Source organism: Cibotium barometz, chromosome 3, assembly GCF_041138505.1.
Source record: "Cibotium barometz isolate CiBa-2024 chromosome 3, ASM4113850v1, whole genome shotgun sequence".
In the NCBI taxonomy this organism is placed as follows: domain Eukaryota; kingdom Viridiplantae; phylum Streptophyta; class Polypodiopsida; order Cyatheales; family Cibotiaceae; genus Cibotium; species Cibotium barometz.
In genome coordinates, this window is record NC_141048.1 from 14870812 (window position 1) to 14888803 (window position 17992).

Sequence of the window (17992 nt, forward strand, 5' to 3'; positions counted from 1 at the left end):
AATAACATCCTGGATCAGCAAAAAGCAGTGCATAGTGGAATTTTCTTCTATAAAGGCTAAGGCAACATGCTTTACTTCATGTGAAGCAGTCTGGTTGAGAAGAATCTTAGGAGACATTGTTGTTTCTCAAAAGGGAGTGAGTGTTTTTGTTCGATAGTTAGATGTGCATGGCTATCACCAAGAACCCGGTGTTTCATGCTCGCACCACGAAGCACATTGACCTTCAATATCATTATGTGCGTGAGCTTATCATGGATGGATAGGTGAAACCGTTGTCTACGTGATGATAGAGAATTGTCTGGATATATTTACAAATGCTCTAGAGGGATTTATTGAAACACTATCTTCATCGACTCGGTGTTGGATTGAAGAGGTAGTTCACTACCTCATGGACATTGAGGGGGGGAGGGGTGCTGGAAAAGAATTTTAAATCCTCCACCCTCATGATGTTTCTATGGGTGGTGACAGATGTGCTCTATTTTTTATAAGGCCTCCTTTATGAGGAGTAGCCATTGTGGTGGAGCACCGGGCACCTACGGCAAGCGAGCAATTCCTAGTTTAAACACTGGCCAAGTGTGGCTAGATGGTTAGGAGACGGATTATGTAGACTTGGCACTTTGTCAAGTAGGATGCATGCTTGTGCAGACTAAGTGACTGCATTATGTGGGCACTAGATAGAAAACTAAGGACACACTATTGTCGGGTTGTAGGGAGTTCATAGTTCACAGTACATATATCCCATCAAGGCAAATGGGGTCATGGGGGTAGGGTCCAATGACCAACCTACCATATGGGGTACTATATATGGGAGGATTTGTAGAACTCCACTATTATCGAGTTCATTGTGTTCAAGTACTCTTGTCAGTGAGAAGACATCCTCCGTCTAGAGTCTATCTAGATTGCCATCAAAGCTCCTTACCCAGAGCACACATGTGGGTGGACACCATCAATTTTTGTAATCAAATTTTTTCAACCAATAATATTGTTTACACTCCACTTCTTTGTGCAATTTAGTGCTTTATATTGTGTTAATCTAGCTTTCACTGTTGTGTATTCTTACATGTTCTCTCTCTCTCTCTCTCTCTCTCTCTCTCTCTCTCTCTCTCTCTCTCTACCATGGCCCCCTGGAGACTCTTGAGGCTCGCCCTAAATTCCTCCGCTAGCTAGAGAAGCAGATGGGAACGAGCCATGCTGTAGCCGAGTATGCACTTGGTTCACGAGGTAGGGACTCAGGATGGATCATATCCCCCCACTCTAGTATGACCTAGACTCCTCATTCATCAAGCTCTCTCATGATGAGAGGAACTAGGTGATCAGATATGATTTATTGGGACTATATATATAGGATACCTAGATCACAACACATGAGCCACTCTCACATAAATAACCATACTAAATAGATACTTTCATGAGGCTTACAGAGAGGATGGTTTTATACTAAGGACTAGATATTTTGACATGTATGTCACATACTATTCACATTATAGTGGGACAGTTTTGCAAGTGTCATTGCATGGCTTGAGGATAGAGACAAGGAGAGCCATGCAAATACCTCATGAGGAGAGGATATGCACTGTGCCAATGGGTGGGGAGGTCGAGTCAGAGGAGCACTTCATATGCACGTATATATAAGATTTGAGGGAGGTTCCACTATCTCTTTAGAGAGGGGTTTGGACCCTTTTCCAAGATCACGGATTACCTAGATCAGTGGTGCCTAGGCATCTTCCTACTAGAGATTCATCACCATAGAGACTTCACTAATTAGGGAGTCGAGACCTTATGGGGGAGACGTTCACCCTGGCCCTAGGCGACCATTACTTAGTTCTTTCAACCATGAGAGAATGCCACACTAGCCACGGATGACATAACCAAAGCCTCATTGAGCCATCTGATGTAGCATTGACAACTCTCACGGTTGCCATTCTTGCAACTGGGCTGAATATCTCCTCATAATCAATGCCATTCTTGCACAACTGGGCTGAATATCTCCTCATAATCAATGCCATAAGTCTACGCATAGCCCTTGGCAACAACAACCAATCTTGCCTTATACATGCTCACTGAACCATCGGCGTTATGCTTGACTCTATATACCCACTTACATCTAATTGCCTTCTTTTCCTTGACTTTATACACCCACTTGCATCCAATTGCCTTCTTTTCCTTGACTTTATACACCCACTTGCATCCATTTGCCTTCTTTTCCTTAGGCAAAGGCACTAGCTCCCATTGTTACGTTTGCATCCAATGTTGCCATCTCCTCATTCATGGCACCTTTTCATTTCTTATTTCCAAGTGCCTACTCAAAACAAGTGGGCTCCAACTCATGTATTGCTTTAACAATGTAAGCATAATGATGGGCTGTATATCCGTTATATCTCAACCTGTCAACAGGGTACCTGCCAGGTGTCCTCAAAACAACCCTAGTTCTCCTTACACCAGGAGTAACCACAGACCAAATGCCAAGCTCCTCATCAAGGATCTGCTCAGAGCCACTAGAATCACCATCGACATATGAGTGACTTGCTGACAAATCAGGCACAAAAGGTTGATCTACCTTTTCCTTCTCTTTTTATGATACATGTATACCTACATCTGTCCTCAACCTACCTGACCATGGACTAACATTGGATCCACTGCTAGAGGACTCTCCAGGTCCACTAAGCACCTGTGATTACTTCTCTACATGTGGTGCAACATCAGCACTTCTTACATCTATATCTTCTGTTGCCTTCACCATTGGTGTATACAAGTTACTCATCTCGTCTCAAAGACAACATCTCTACTTACTCGCATCTCATGAGTGGTAGGGTTATAACATCTATAACCTTTCTACTCCATAGCATAACCAATGAAGATGCATTTTTCTGCCTTTGGATCCAAATTTGTTCTTACTTCATTAGGAACATGCACATATGCAATACACCCAAACACTTTCAAGTGAGACACATCCAGTCTTATGCTTGTAAACTTCTGTTCATACCATGAACAGCTACAATGGGTGTCCTGTTCATAATGTACATTACAATTGCTACTGCTTCTACCCAAAAATAATGTGGCTATTACAAGACCTTTTCTCTAAGTACAAGATTTTACTAAATTTTACAAATTACTTTAAATAAGTTAACTACAAGTTAATACATCAACCTTAGAAGAAGAATCAAATGGAAAACTTAAATGGAAAAATATTTATGAACACAAGATAAAAGCATTGGGTCCAATCTGCCCCCCATATGTAAGACCCGTGGTCTCACATATGAGTATTTCAATGATTTTTTAAGGTATGAAGTAATTTGATACAATCATACATCTTCTCATCGTAGGAGAAAAGAGAAAATAGAAAGAAAAGAGTGCTTCATCCAAGGATTAATCTCTCTCTCTCTCTCTCTCTCTCACTCATAAAATAATTAAACCATATAAGGAAAACAATAAGAGAACTAATACTCCCTGTAGACATTTGCATGTCTCAGCCTGTCTTGGCTCCTTGTATACAAGTACAGGCCTGCAATTGGCAGGCATTGTAGCTCTCTTGTTTTTCATCAGAATATAGTCGAGTTGGTACTTAAAATTATGGGAATAGGCTTGGTCTACAATTTAGCACAGGCCGTTTTGCTAAATTCAACCATATGCAAAAATTAACCTACTTTTTGGGGATCTTTATCATAAATATGCTATTTTTATCATAAATTCATTTTCTCATATACTCTCATCTCTAACTATAATTTTTATTGAATAAATATAATTAAATTCTTAAGAAAGTTCACTCACATAATAGTGGCATATTCTTTTCAGTTTATCAAGGCACATGCCACTTCTGCAATGTGTCTAGTTTTTCTTTCTACAAGACCATTATGTTGTTGCGGAGTGTCCTTGCATGTAAAATGTGTCTTGATTCCCTGATTTCTCAGGAAATCATTGAACTCATTAGAGAAATATTCTCCCCCACCATATCTAATCTCAAGCACTTTATCTACATGCCTTTTTCCTTCTTTACAAAGACTTTAAATCTCTGAAAGTGATCAAACACCTCACTTTTCTCCTTCATGAAGTAAACCCACACTTTCCTAGTGTGGTCATCAATGAATATAACATAACACCTAAAACCTACAATTGTTGTAGTCTTGGCCGGTCCCCATACATCTGAATGTATAACATCTAATGGCCTTGCACTGACATGCTTTTCATGTGGGAAAGCATGTTTGGCCTACTTACCAAGTTGGCATGCTTCACATAATTTTTGCATATCATGAAGCTTAAACTTTGGGAAACCTGCAACAATATTTTGGGCTTGCATACACTTCAGCTATCTATATATTCGCATAACCAATGCGCTTGTGCCATATGTCAATATCTGTAATAACACATGTTCCATCATGCGCAAACATGGGTGCCTTTACCTCAGGCATATTCACATCCAAAGTAAACATCTTGCCATTTTTGTTACCCTTTGTGTAACCTAGCAATATTGATTTTTGAAGTCTTCCGTAAAACATCCTTGAGGATTAAATCTCACTTGCAGACCCTCTACTCAACCATCTGTCCAACAAAAACCAGGTTCTTTGTAATATTTGGAACATGAAATACATCTGCCAAGTACTTCATTTTGCCATCCTGCATAAACAAATGGCACTTTACCAACATGCACACTAGGATGCGCACAGTATCATCACTTGTTTCTACATAACCTGGTTTTTCCATTTCCTGCACGTCCCTAAACCACTCGCCGTGACGACTGGTCATGTAGTTAAAGGCACCAGAATCCATATACCATATATCTTGATATCCTGACACATCTCCTCTTGTGGAACTGAGCATGTGCTGCATCACAAATGTAGTATCATCACTTGTTTCTACATAACCTGGTCTTTCCATTTCTTGCATGTCCCTAAACCACTCACCATGACTAGTATTACCCATATAGTATTAAAATCTTAGTTATCTTACACATTATTTTCACACTTAGATATCAAGCGGCATAGTTAAATAGTATGTGTCGTTTACATTTTTTTCGATTATATTATAGCGCAAAGTGCAAGCTCATAATGTAATGAATAATTATCAATGGGTCAGAGAGAGCTTTTACAATAATACAGAGATATGTTATACCATCATTGTTTATCTTGTAAATGTATGGTATGTATTCATATCTATTTATGTTATCACTTGATTGTAATGTATTGAAATGTTAAATTGTATGTGTTGGTTATCCGCCCAATAGAGGGGTTGGCCATAACCAAGCTCTAGGGAGGATCAATGCTCACACTAGTGGAGAGAGAGAGAGAGAGAGAGAGAGAGAGAGAGAGAGAGAAAGCTATATTAAATGTCTTCAAAAAAACCAATGGGTCTATGAGACCAAAAGTGATACAATAGTGTCCATGTAATCTCATCATGGTACAAAAGAAAACAAAGACTAGAGTTATGAGCTGGTAATGTCAAATCCGAGCCATATTATACAAAGTGGGACCATCATCATCATACAACCTATGGAGCTACCCCCCCCCCCCCCCCCCGATAGGAGGAGGAGGCCATCAAGGATATCAAGCATAGGGTAAGCGTGAAGGCTCTGCAAATCCATCAAGGATGAGAAGGTGGCTTTGTGCCTCTCTAAGATCCCCTCAAGCTGGGGCTGATGTCTGTGTTATTGGTGAGATCTAGGGAGTCGGGGATGTTGGGCTCACTATAGTGCCGTGGCCCCCAATCTAGAGTCACACACCAGAGTGAGGTTTGGTGGGGAGTTGGTGTTGAGATATTGAGCTCAACTAGTGCTACGGTAGACATTGATGACCCATCTGGGTGATAGCTTCCGTACTTATGCCACTGGCATGGTTGGTGAGATTATGGTTGATATGCCGCCAATGGATGACAAGCTATGTGATAGCCACTTTGGAGTACTAGAGTTATGGCATAGTTATAGTGCCAGCTCATATAGTCGAGTTCACACTATGGACAGACCATTGCATGTTACTGTAGGAGATTACTTTCCCTTTATATATGTACTCTTATCTTTTAGTTATAAGAAGATAGAAGAAAATTCTGCCATCCATCTCTCTTGTGTCTTGCACTCTCTTGTGTGTGTGTGTGTGTGTTTGGTTGCAAGGAAAATCTCTCCCTCTCCCTCGTATTCTCTTTATGGTATCAGAGCTCCGGTTTGTGTGAGAGTTAAGGAGGCAAGCAAGAGGCAAGAACAAGCAAGAAAGGAAGCGGTACATGGGTAAGAGCATCATCATCTCCAATTGAGGAGTTGTCTTCGCAGGCTTAGACGTGCTTGTGTGGTACGTAGTACTTTGTACTACAGTTTTGCGAGCATATTCACATTTTAGGCGCGTTTCAGTCTCGGTTCTGTCACTATACAAGGTATTTTTGATAGTTTTCGAGAAGTTCTGGGGGAGAACTCTCTCTGGTCGAAATATGGTTATTAGAGTGTAGCAATGCATTTTGGGAGTGCAGACAATGTTTGCATATGTATTGTTGATATTGGGTTTATGTACATATACCCTGGTCAGATTTGGTGACCTAAAGGTTATGCTAAAGTGTAGTAGTCTCATAGAAGGTACTGTTGTGTTACAGGTTGCATACAAAAATTATCTGTTTGTAGGTTTCTGATTGTTGTAGGAAAATATGTCTAATGGACTCAATTAGATTGTTAGTAGTGAGAAGCTAGACAAGAACAGGCATTCAAGGATTGGAATCAGGGTGCAAGGAAAGCCATGTATTGGCTTTCGATTAGTGTTATAGACACAATGATAGGACACATACAAGATGCTAACACTCTAATAGTTGCATGGTAGAACCTAGTGCGGATGTTCCAAACTAATACAAAGGCAAGGAAACTTCAACTAAAACAAGAGCTGTATATAATGGAAAAGAAAAGCATGTCTATCAATGAGTATTCTTTAAAGATCAAGGGAATTGTTGAATCACTTGGGTATATCAATATATCGGTGGAAGATGATGATTTGGTGAGTGTCTATTTGAATGGGCTTGGCAAAGAGTACAAGCCATTCAAGACCTCCATTGCAGTCAGAGAGGATATTCCCAACTTTTGGGACTTGGTGTTTATGCTGATCATAGAAGAAAAGTCTCTAGGTGAGGACTCTTCTTCATAAAGCAAGAACACATCAAAACAGGCCTTCTACTCTAATTCAAGTAGAGGCAAAGGTAGAGGTCGTGGTTGAGGCCAAGGTGGTGGCCGAAAAGGAAATCAAAATTTTGGACAACAATAGTCCAGTGATTTGGATTAGCAGCAATCATACACAGGTGGAAGAGGCCAGTTTATAGGTAAGGAGAGCCAAAGAGACCGAGATGGTTGGCAAAGATGGCAAAGAAATCAGAGTGCAAATAGCATAGAGTGCTATTATTGTGGCAAACTAGGGCACATGACAAAGGATTTCTATAAAAAGCATAATGACATTAAAAGCAAAAAGTTGCAATAAGGCAACTATGCATCATCTAGTAAACAAGGAGGTGATGACATAAGTGAGCAGTTGTTTATGATGCATCATCACATGCTCAATTCTACAAGAGGAGAATTATCAGGATCTCAAGATATATGGTATGTGGATTCTAGTGCCTCTAACCACATGACCATGGATTAACACCTAACACACCCTGTGGGTTGTTCTCCCTATGAGTAAAGGTCGGATCCACATGAGAATCTTGCAGATAAGTGATAATATATTCGGATGGAGTAACTTTTTGATTAAAATCTTGATTGGAATATCCTAATATGATTCTTTCTCGGATGTTGGAGTTGTACATCAATAACTTGTGCCTCTAGATATGTTCTAGAAAACAAACTTATCGATTAGCATAAGCTTGAAAAGATTGTTTGGCTCCAACACAACAGCAATCGGTTTTGCATCTACATCTTCTTCTTCAGCTTCAGAATGCTTGATTACATTCGCCAAAGAGTCACAACACTGTTCGTGTTTGGGCTGGATTCTCAAGATTCGGGTGGATTCTCTAGCTAGAATAGATTGAGGATGTGGTTGTAAGGATGGGCATTGATCCATCAGAGGGATTATTTATAGTTCTTCTCTACCACAAAGATCAACAATTAACTAAATTTCATTTCATTCTTCATGAAACTAACCTAATTTTGTTTGAGAAGTTCATTTGCATGCTGAATATATGTGGAACATCTTTTAAGTTGCCTTTCAGATGTTTGAACTGTCTTCCCACTGAAGGGATGTAAACTGCAGCAAGCCCACTTTTTCTAGTTAGGCCTGGTGGTGTTGGTATTGACATCCAATTGAACAAATAACTTCTCAAACTCCACCATGTTGGCGATGAAGCACAGTGACACAAAAAGTGCACAAAAGCAAGAAAATGAGAAAGCAAGGATACACTGAGTGCAAATGGAGACAGAAACACATAATAGGAGGATGAACAGTCATAAAAGAAAAAATAGTAATTTATTATGCATGCAGAATGATGATGCCATAATTAAATGTGCACATTATTCAAGATGACAAGGCGATGAACGAAATCGTGAAAATCCATGCCCTTATGGTAATAATAAATGTCAAATATTTTTTCCCACCAAGGCTAAATGCATGTGTCACACATGGAATACCATCATTCAAAATGTGAATGAAAATAGAATAAGCAAGAACTAATTATTCTGGTATTTTAACAAAGTAGGGTTTTAATCAGAAACCATTTACCTAGCTTTGGTAATTCGACACCACCAATTGCAAGCTTGAATGTTCTGGATCCAATCCTTCCAGATATCCGGTATGGACTTGTCCAACGAAGCTTTAGCTTTTCAGGGTACAAATCCATCCTTGAATTAAATAATAAGACCGGGTCACCAATATCAAAGATTTGGTACTTAGAATTTTGATCGACCTAAAGCTTTCTCCGACACTGGATGATATCGGACATCTAGATACTATGCAATGACTTCTCATCCAGAGCAAGTAATTATTGAAGTCTATTTACTTCGGACTCTTCTGAGGATAATCTGGTAGTAATTGCCACTTGTAAAGTTGGCACCATAAATTCCATGGGAACTATTGCCTCTAGCCCATACATACATAATGGAAAACTGTTTTTGTCATGTTATTGACTTATAAGCAATCCGAAACACCCATAAAGTAGAATGCATCGTTTGATCCCAATCTCTCCCTCCAGTTCTCATTCTACTTTCTTCAGAATCTGTTGCAAGATCTTGTTAGAAGACTTTGTTTGCCCATTGGCCTGTAGGATAGTACATTGTAGACTTCTTGTGAATTATCATGTGTTGTTGGGTTAACTTAAGAAAATGGCCACCTTGGTCACTAAACCAATTCTATCGGACACATCCAAACCTTGTCAGATTAGCTCATACAAAAATTTGGCCACTGAATTGGTTGTATTGTCCCTCAAAGCTTTGGCTAATCCATGGCTCCACTAAAATATACTTCTTTCTGGTCCAGTGTGAGAAGGAGGTTTAAATGGTGCAAAAAAATCTAGACCCCATTTTTGAAAGGGTTCCAAAGGAAATACTGTAGTGTGAGGCATCTGATTTGCCACATTCGGCTAGCCGAGTCTTTAACAAATATTGCACTCACGAGAAAACTTCCAAGCATCCTTTAACACTATGGGCCACCATAATCTTGCTTGAAAGACCTTCTAGCATGTAACTTCTCCAAAAAAATGGATGTCACTTATACCTCAATGGGCCTCCATTAATATTTCTTATTGCTCATTTGACTACACACATCGGCGAACAATCTGATTGATGCCCATTTTGTATAATTGTTTGCTAATCACCAAATTTTTTTTGTTCTATGGAGTGCTAATCTCTTCTAGTGATCTTGGTTTATTCTTTCCCGGCTACCTTCTGCTAAGAAAAACAAGCATCTCATTATACCGATGCGAGGAAACAGATATTTGAAACAAATCCACATCCGTAACTGATCCGGTATCCCGTCTGGTGGCTGCCGAGTCTCAGTTTTGGATAAGAAATCCACCACTGCATGCTTGTTACTACCCAGTGTGTGACAAATAATGAAATAAAACTCTTGCAATATCAATATCCATCTTGATAATTTTCCAACTAAATTGGGCTTATTGGCCAAGAACAATAAGACTCGGTGATCTACATGAAAAAGTGAATTTGTTGCCTACAAGATAATGCTGAAATTTCTTAATAGAATAAATCATCCCAAGAGCTTCCCTTTTTGTAAATAGAATAATTTCTTTCCACTCTGGACATCATGCATTTGGCATAATACACTGGGCAAAACCATCCATCATCAGATTCTTGCATGAGCACATTCCCAAACTGCCACATCGGATGCATCAAGGAACACATGCAATGGTCTAGACCAATCTTACAGTTAAACAACTGGGGTAAGAGTTAACATAATCTATAAATATCTAAAAGATTGCTAACACTGTGTTGTCTAGTCATACGGTACCTCTTTCTTTGTGTACTAAGGATGCTACATCTACTAAGAATCTCAAAAATCGATTATGCCACTTGATATGTCCCAAGAATTGCCCTAATTCTTTGATATTACAAGGTTCCATCAAAGCCTTATTACTTTCACTTTCTTAGAATCCACTACAATTAAGGCTCACACTACACATCTCAAAAGGATTCTGCTTTGGTTGTAAACGTGCATTTAATCGGATTCAGAATTAAGCGGGAAAAATGGCCTTTTTCCAAACACAATGCCAGACACAAAAGATGCTCCACTATTTTGCTGAAACATTGAAATCATCCAAGAATATTTGCATAAAAGTGACCAAATATTCATAAAAGATTTCTTGGTTGAAATGTTACTAAAGCATTCTTGAGGCCAAAAGTCATAAAGGTCATCTTCTCTTGATCCTTTGAAACAATCAGAACTTGATTATATTTTCTAAAGCCATTAGGAAAGAATACATTTTATGACTTGCTACAACATCCAACATTGAATCTATGATGAACGGAAGTGGGAAAGGGTTCATCTGAGTTGTTGCATTGAATTTTTTGTAATCCACACATACATGCAGCTTCCGGTTCTTTTTTGGAACTATTACTATTGATGACAGCCAAGTCACCTTATCCATTGGATAAATAAATCCCACCTTTAAGAGTTTATCAATCTCTTCCTCGACCTATTTTGCATAATTAGGGTTCATCTGATATCTTTGTTGCTTGACTAGAACATAATCTTCCTTAAGATTGATATGATGTTGATGAAAGTGAGGATTTACCCCCTTCATATCTTTGTAACTCCAAGCAAACACATCCACATGATATTAGTGAAGGTCTCCTCCCACATGTTCTCTACATCCCCATCTGAGCAATCATCAGCCTCCCTTGGACGGTCTTCGTTAACAAGCTCAATGAGTCAAGCACGCTCCAGACGAGCTTCATAACAATACCCATGGTCAGTTATGGGCTCCACCGCCTTTAGTTGTCAGAACCTTGCTTGTTTCACAGGGTTTCCAAATTGTCAAGCTCTTGCTTGATACATGGATCAAAAATTACAAGCATTCTACTCAATAACGGAAGAAACAGACGGAAATACTTAAACCACATGGATGAGGAATGGTATCGACATGAAATTGCTGATAATAACCTGACCCATTAGAAAAATGGATAGTGTTCAATTCAACACGGTCGATAATACCACCCCAACTAGCTCATTGAATAGCAGATAAGTTAGCCAAATAAGAATGCATATATGATGAAGCATAGATATCGACAGACAAAGCCCAAATGTAAACTGGAGGGGTATCAGCAAAGGACCACATTTGTGGTGAATTAACTCAATGTTTTCGATCTCCAAAAGACCTTTGACGATTGCTCGCTTGGCTGGGAGAGGTAATCCCTCAACCAATGATAAGACCATAATAACGGAACAACACTCTAAAGCAATGAGAGAAACACATGAGAATCGAACGTTGTAAGATCACCAAAATTGTTGGCAGATGACCAACACATACGATTTAACATGTTAATACATTACAATCAAGTGATAACATAAATAAATATCATTACATACTAGATATTTACAAGATAAAACTGAAAGCATAACATATCTTTGTATTACTGCAAAAGCTCTCTATGACTGCTAATGATCATTTATTACATTGTGAGCTTGCACTTTGCACTATAAGATAATCGAAAAAGATACAAAGTGACGCATTTCAGTATGTCGGCCAGCTAATATCTAAATGCAAAAATAATGAGTAAGGTGACTAAGGTTTTAATACTATATGGGTAATACTATGGATTAACACCCTCCCTATTCACTAACCCCCACTTAGGTTTTTTAAGGCCATTATCTCTCTTCTTCTATGCTGATTACAAGACCCCTCTCTCTTCTCAAAATATTTACAATCTCTCCCAAAATGTATTATAGCCTAATTTGGAAAGATAATTTATCATAACCAAAATGCTTACCTAATTTGGAAAGATCATTTATCGTAACCAAAATGCTTGTGCTTTAAATAAGTTAAAAAATAGACCACTTATCAAGTTGTTTGAAAATGACATTGAATCTATTGAGGGCATGCCAAACATATGTGGCTATTGTTGAGCTTATGTGTGATGCAAGCAAAATTAGACAAAAAAGAACTCTTAACATACGAAGAAAACCCCTAGTCGAATTTCCAATCGATTTTACTATATCTAGGGAATTTCAAAAGACACACATTCTAAACCATTTTTAAAGGGCATGTGAAATAATGCTCAAGCATATTTTGGTGTTCTTTGTGAACATCTAGTAAATTAGAATAGTGTTCTTATACATAATATGAAGCTTTTTTTACATGTAATGATTTTTTTACACATAGTATTTAGTATTAAATACAATGTTTTATAGAATCAAAATTTCAAACAAGAGTATAATTGATTGGATTTTTAAATCAAACCGTACGTGAACACTTACACTCATGAATGTGTGATGTGTATGTTCAAACATTAGAGTAAATGTCCAAATTATTTTTCATGAAAAATATTGCTTAGATTGTGACATTGTATCATCCACTGAATGTAGCTGAAAAATATTGTTTAGATTTTGACTTTGTGGCAAAAAAAACAATTATGGTTTGTATAATGAGAAGAATAGATTTAAATTGATATATAAAATTTAACTTAGCATGGAAATTGTAAAATATATGTGAGTGTATTGGTACCATGGTCTTAGAAAAATTGCATTAAATTTTCTTAGAGATTTATTAGAAGAAAACATAATGCAAACTCTTTATTATACAAAGAGAAAATGTATGGTTTTTAATCTAAATAAAGGCAAACCTAATACAAAGAGACTCAATTCTATGATAAAAGATCATACCTACAAAAAATTAAATAAGTAAATTGACTTTACTTTTTCCCAATGCAATGCATCCAATGCCAAAAACAAAATAAGTAACATAAATGTTTGTAAAATGAATAACATAAAAGGGTATATCACAAAGTTATAGAATATTTTTTTAAAAAGAAAAAGACAAGAGGTAAATATAAGAGGCAAAAGAAGTAATTGCTACACACATTTTTAAAAAAAAAGCAAAGAGAGTACCTTAAAAGATAAAGAATACCAAAACGGCAAAGAGAGTACATTAAAGGATAAATAATACAAAAAGAAAAAAGACAAAACAATTGTATTATCTATTATCAAATGAGCTACAAAGACGTAACGGAAAAATTCAATGTTATCATTGTTCATTTACCTATATTTTAATAAATGCACATAAGCAACCCCGCACACCCCCCCTTCACACACACACACACACACACACACATGTATGTCACGCTGTGTGTGTGTGTGTGTGTGTGTGAGAGAGAGAGAGAGAGAGAGAGAGAGAGAGAGAGAGAGAGCAAATACACATACGTCAAAGGTGAAACTCTCAAAATCAATTGAGCATGCATAACAACTACAAGGATAGGTGATGGACAAGCATCAAGAAGCTTGTGTATCAATTCTCACAAATAATAAAATATTTGAGAGTCGTGTAATGAGAGGCTTGGTATAAGAGACTTTAGAAATCCTAAAAAATAGGCCATTCAAAAGTTTTAGAATGTTGTGCTATAGGGGTTGGGCATCAAAGAAACCCTAAAAAGTTAGGTGGACTACTAGGCTCATGTATGTTATGCACGTGTGCACATGGAACAACATAATTAAAGACCATAGTTTGTGTGGAACCTAATTTTAAAGGCACACCCTTTTTTCCTTTTTAATCCTTAAAATCCAGATATAAATGTGAAGGCCCTGCTCTTTAATGTTGCCACCCATCCCAGTGAGCCTTTCAAAGAAGCTATGATATTTTTCTATGATTGTTGCCAGTGTAACACGTTCTATCATGATATCCTCGTAATGGTCTACTGCTTCTCAAATGATGGGCTCTATCTTCCTATTCCAAGTCTTCCTTTTGCTTACTTTATCTTAAACCTTCAAAATGATATAGCTTATTTGAATCAAATTTGTTTTTTTATAATTTTCAGCCTTCGAAAAATACTATTCTAGTCTTTGAAAAACACTAACAGATTGCAAATACTCATTTGCAAATTGGTGTCTTGTCATGTAAACTTACATAAATTATAAATACTAATCACCTATCTACACCAAATCTAAAAATTTTAAAAACAAAAATTATAAAATATTTCTCCACCCTTGCTTTGCTTTATGAACAACTTATTGTGAAGTGCTAATCAAAACATATCTACATCACCATGTCTATCAATTTTTAAAAATAGAAATTGCAAAAAAATACATAGAATTTCCTATAGTATTAGATCCCATGATGATTGACTAAAGCAAGAAGCCGCTCCTCACAATGCTTGCATTAAACCATTACGAGGATATCATGATAGAACGTGTAGGAAGGCCTCTTCTCTATATTATCTTAAGGAAGAGTTTCACAGAGCTGCCACGTGGTAAGAATTTGGAGGTTCGGGAAGGAGAGGAGGAGGTTTGGGTAGAATTTGATTTTGGAAGCCTCAAAAGACATGCTAAGCATGGGTTCCCAACTAGTAATCATTAAGAAACTGTGGAAAAGGGAAAGACCATATAAAAAGGCATTATCCCTGGGCTTAGACGGTCCTCGTGGTGCCCTACTGAGCATCACTTGCCGCGTCCGTCTACTCGTTGCACGATAGGGAGGCACAACGTCCGTCAGCAAAGAAAGAGAGAGAACCTAAATCACAAAACGTGAATCTGCAATACTATGGACGTATGCACGAGAGAGAGAGAGAGATAGAGACACGGAGCAGAACGGTGGCAATTTATTCTCCTCCTCAGCAACCTACGCAACCTGTTCGAATATAAGTAGCGCAAACACGGAGAGAGGACAGATGCGATAGAATATCAGCTTTCTCACCCTTCTGCATGCATCTCGACATGCGTCGAGAGAGACGAACATGTGTTATATAGTTGCTAGATTAAAACCTTAATAAGTCAGGGTTCTTCTTTGATTTAATACGTTTTTAATTATTATTCCCAAAATATTTTTTTTGGGGGTAAATAATATTGATAAAGATATCCACGAACGACAGCTCAGCACGCATTTTAGGTGCCACAACTCGACAGCTCAGCGCGCATTTTAGGTGTCTCGTCTCTGAAGCTTGCAAACTCTAGCTATGGCGTCTGCAGCAGGTTTGTGCAGCTACGCTCCGACCTCAGCCTTGCTCTTGCATTTCACCATATCCAGTGGCCCTCCTACCCCTTATACGCAGCAGCAGCCCCCCCTTTTGTCATTTTCCCGTAGTCCCACCGTTGGCCGTCTCAATTCTCAATTTTCTGCTGCTCTCTTCTTCTATCCGAAGAAGACGAAGCCCCTCGAAGTGGTAAGCGAAAGCCACGGCTTCGAGGTCCCAGTCCAAGAAGAAGCACAACAACAGATACTTCGATTCGACTTCACGTCCTACATGCAGGAAAAGGCTAGCACTGTCAACGCCGCCCTCGACCGCGCTGTCGCCCTCTCCTACCCCATGAAAATTCATGAATCCATGCGCTATTCCCTCCTCGCTGGCGGTAAAAGAGTACGGCCAATCCTCTGCATCGCGGCCTGTGAACTCATTGGTGGCTCGGAGGATGCCGCCATGCCCTCTGCATGTGCCATGGAGATGATCCACACCATGTCCCTCATCCATGATGATCTGCCATGCATGGATAATGATGATCTGAGGCGTGGAAAGCCCACCAATCATAAGCAGTTCGGGGAGGGCACGGCAGTACTTGCTGGGGATGCCCTTCTCAGCCTAGCATTTGAGCACATTGTGAAGGAAACCAAGGGTGTGGCCGCAGATCGAGTCTTGAGAGTCATCAGTGAGCTGGGGAGAACCATTGGGTCCAAAGGTATGGTGGGAGGACAGATTGTCGATTTGCAAAGTGAGGGAGACAAGTCTGTGGAGTTGGAGGTGTTGAAATACATTCACCTGCACAAGACCAGCATTCTTCTGGAGTGCTCAGTGGTATCAGGGGCCATTGTGGGCGGAGCTTCGGATGATGACATTGAAACCCTGAGAAGCTATGCTGAGTGCATAGGGCTTCTGTTTCAGGTTGTGGATGATATCCTGGATGTTACCAAGTCATCAAAGGATTTAGGGAAAACAGCCGGCAAGGACCTTCTCAGCAATAAGGCCACTTACCCCAAGTTAATGGGCCTTGAAAAGGCAAGGCTTTTTGCTGCCGATCTCAACCGCAAGGCCCGAGAGAAGCTTTTGAAATTTGATCAAACCAAGGCAGCTCCATTGCTAGCTCTTGCCGACTACATTGCTTCAAGGCAAAACTAGCATTACACAACGCCAATGCAGAGGTGAAATTACCCATACAAAAAAAGTGGAGGCAAAGTGATTCTAATGTGGAATTGTATGGTTATGCCACAACTTTTATACAGTTCGTCTGGTGCTGCCCAGCTATGCATAAGGGGCTTATAACTAACTCCATATGCTGGGGCATACCACAATGAGCTTATCTGATCTGTAGAAGGGCTCTTTGTCGGGCTCTCAATAACTAAAACTTTTTAATGGCTTGGTTTTTCGTTTCCTGCAATCAGCTTTTGTATTTCTGGCAGACCATGACTTCAAGTAAATACTAAATACCCTTATGTTTTTTGTACTAATATTTATATCCTAGCATTTGAAATCATGGGATAATTATGAATCTGCAATATGGTATTTGTATTCTGTTGACAGCAGGATTCCTCGATCCCTCGATGAGCATAATTTTGTCTTTTGCCTCGGCACTCAGTGTGCATGATGCTTCACTTAGCAGTTGAGTGCATGTTGATCAGTGTATTTCAATGATGTGTATTTGTATTCTGTTGACAGCAGGATTCCTCGATCCCTCGATGAGCATAATTCTGTCTTTTGCCTCGGCACTCAGTGTGCATGATGCTTCACTTAGCAGTTGAGTGCATGTTGATCAGTGTATTTCAATGATGATTGCTTTTGGTGGTAAATGCCGTGGGATCCACCACCATGCTTGTGACACACCTCCACATCATTAGGTCACAGGATGGCCTGGACAGGTGCATTGCATAGCAGATAGGCAGCCCTAGACCCAGTTGGGAAGGCGGGCGGATGGTGGGCTGCTTCTAGCCCTGTTGGGCCGCACCTGTGCTACTCTCATCAACTTGGCATTGGGCCGAAGAGGCAGTTTGCCTACGGGTGGACATTGAGGATGGGTGTTGGAAATCAATGCGCCACTCTCAGCAGATTGTGACTAAGCGATGATGAGGAGTACTTGTTGTGGGTTGAGCATGGCCGGATGCCCCCACATTGTTCTCCAGTTTAGACAATGGGGTTGATTGTAGGTAGCTTGATGGTTAGAAGACAACTTATGTAGAGTTGGCAATCACATTGTAGGGTAAAGGAGAAGGAGATCTTTCTAGGACACCTTGTCCTCGGGTTACATGGCCTGAACGAGTGCCCTTTCGACCTCAAATAGGCTAGGAAGTTGTGCCATGACTTACGGTCCTTTGTTTAGCTTAGTATTGTCCCAATTGAGAGTGATGTGGTTGGTTCGGTCCATTTGGACGAGTTGTGGGGTGCCTAACTTGGATCGACTTA

At 39.4% G+C, this 17992-nt stretch overlaps 1 pseudogene across 1 annotated transcript; it reads left to right on the forward strand.

Annotated features, from left to right (window-relative positions):
* Positions 1-15505: 15505 nt before the first annotated feature.
* LOC147639742 (geranylgeranyl pyrophosphate synthase, chloroplastic pseudogene) lies at positions 15506-17043 on the forward strand (annotated as a pseudogene). Its single transcript, XR_015261895.1, has one exon. The product of XR_015261895.1 is annotated as a geranylgeranyl pyrophosphate synthase, chloroplastic pseudogene (transcript).
* The last annotated feature ends 949 nt before the right edge of the window (positions 17044-17992 follow it).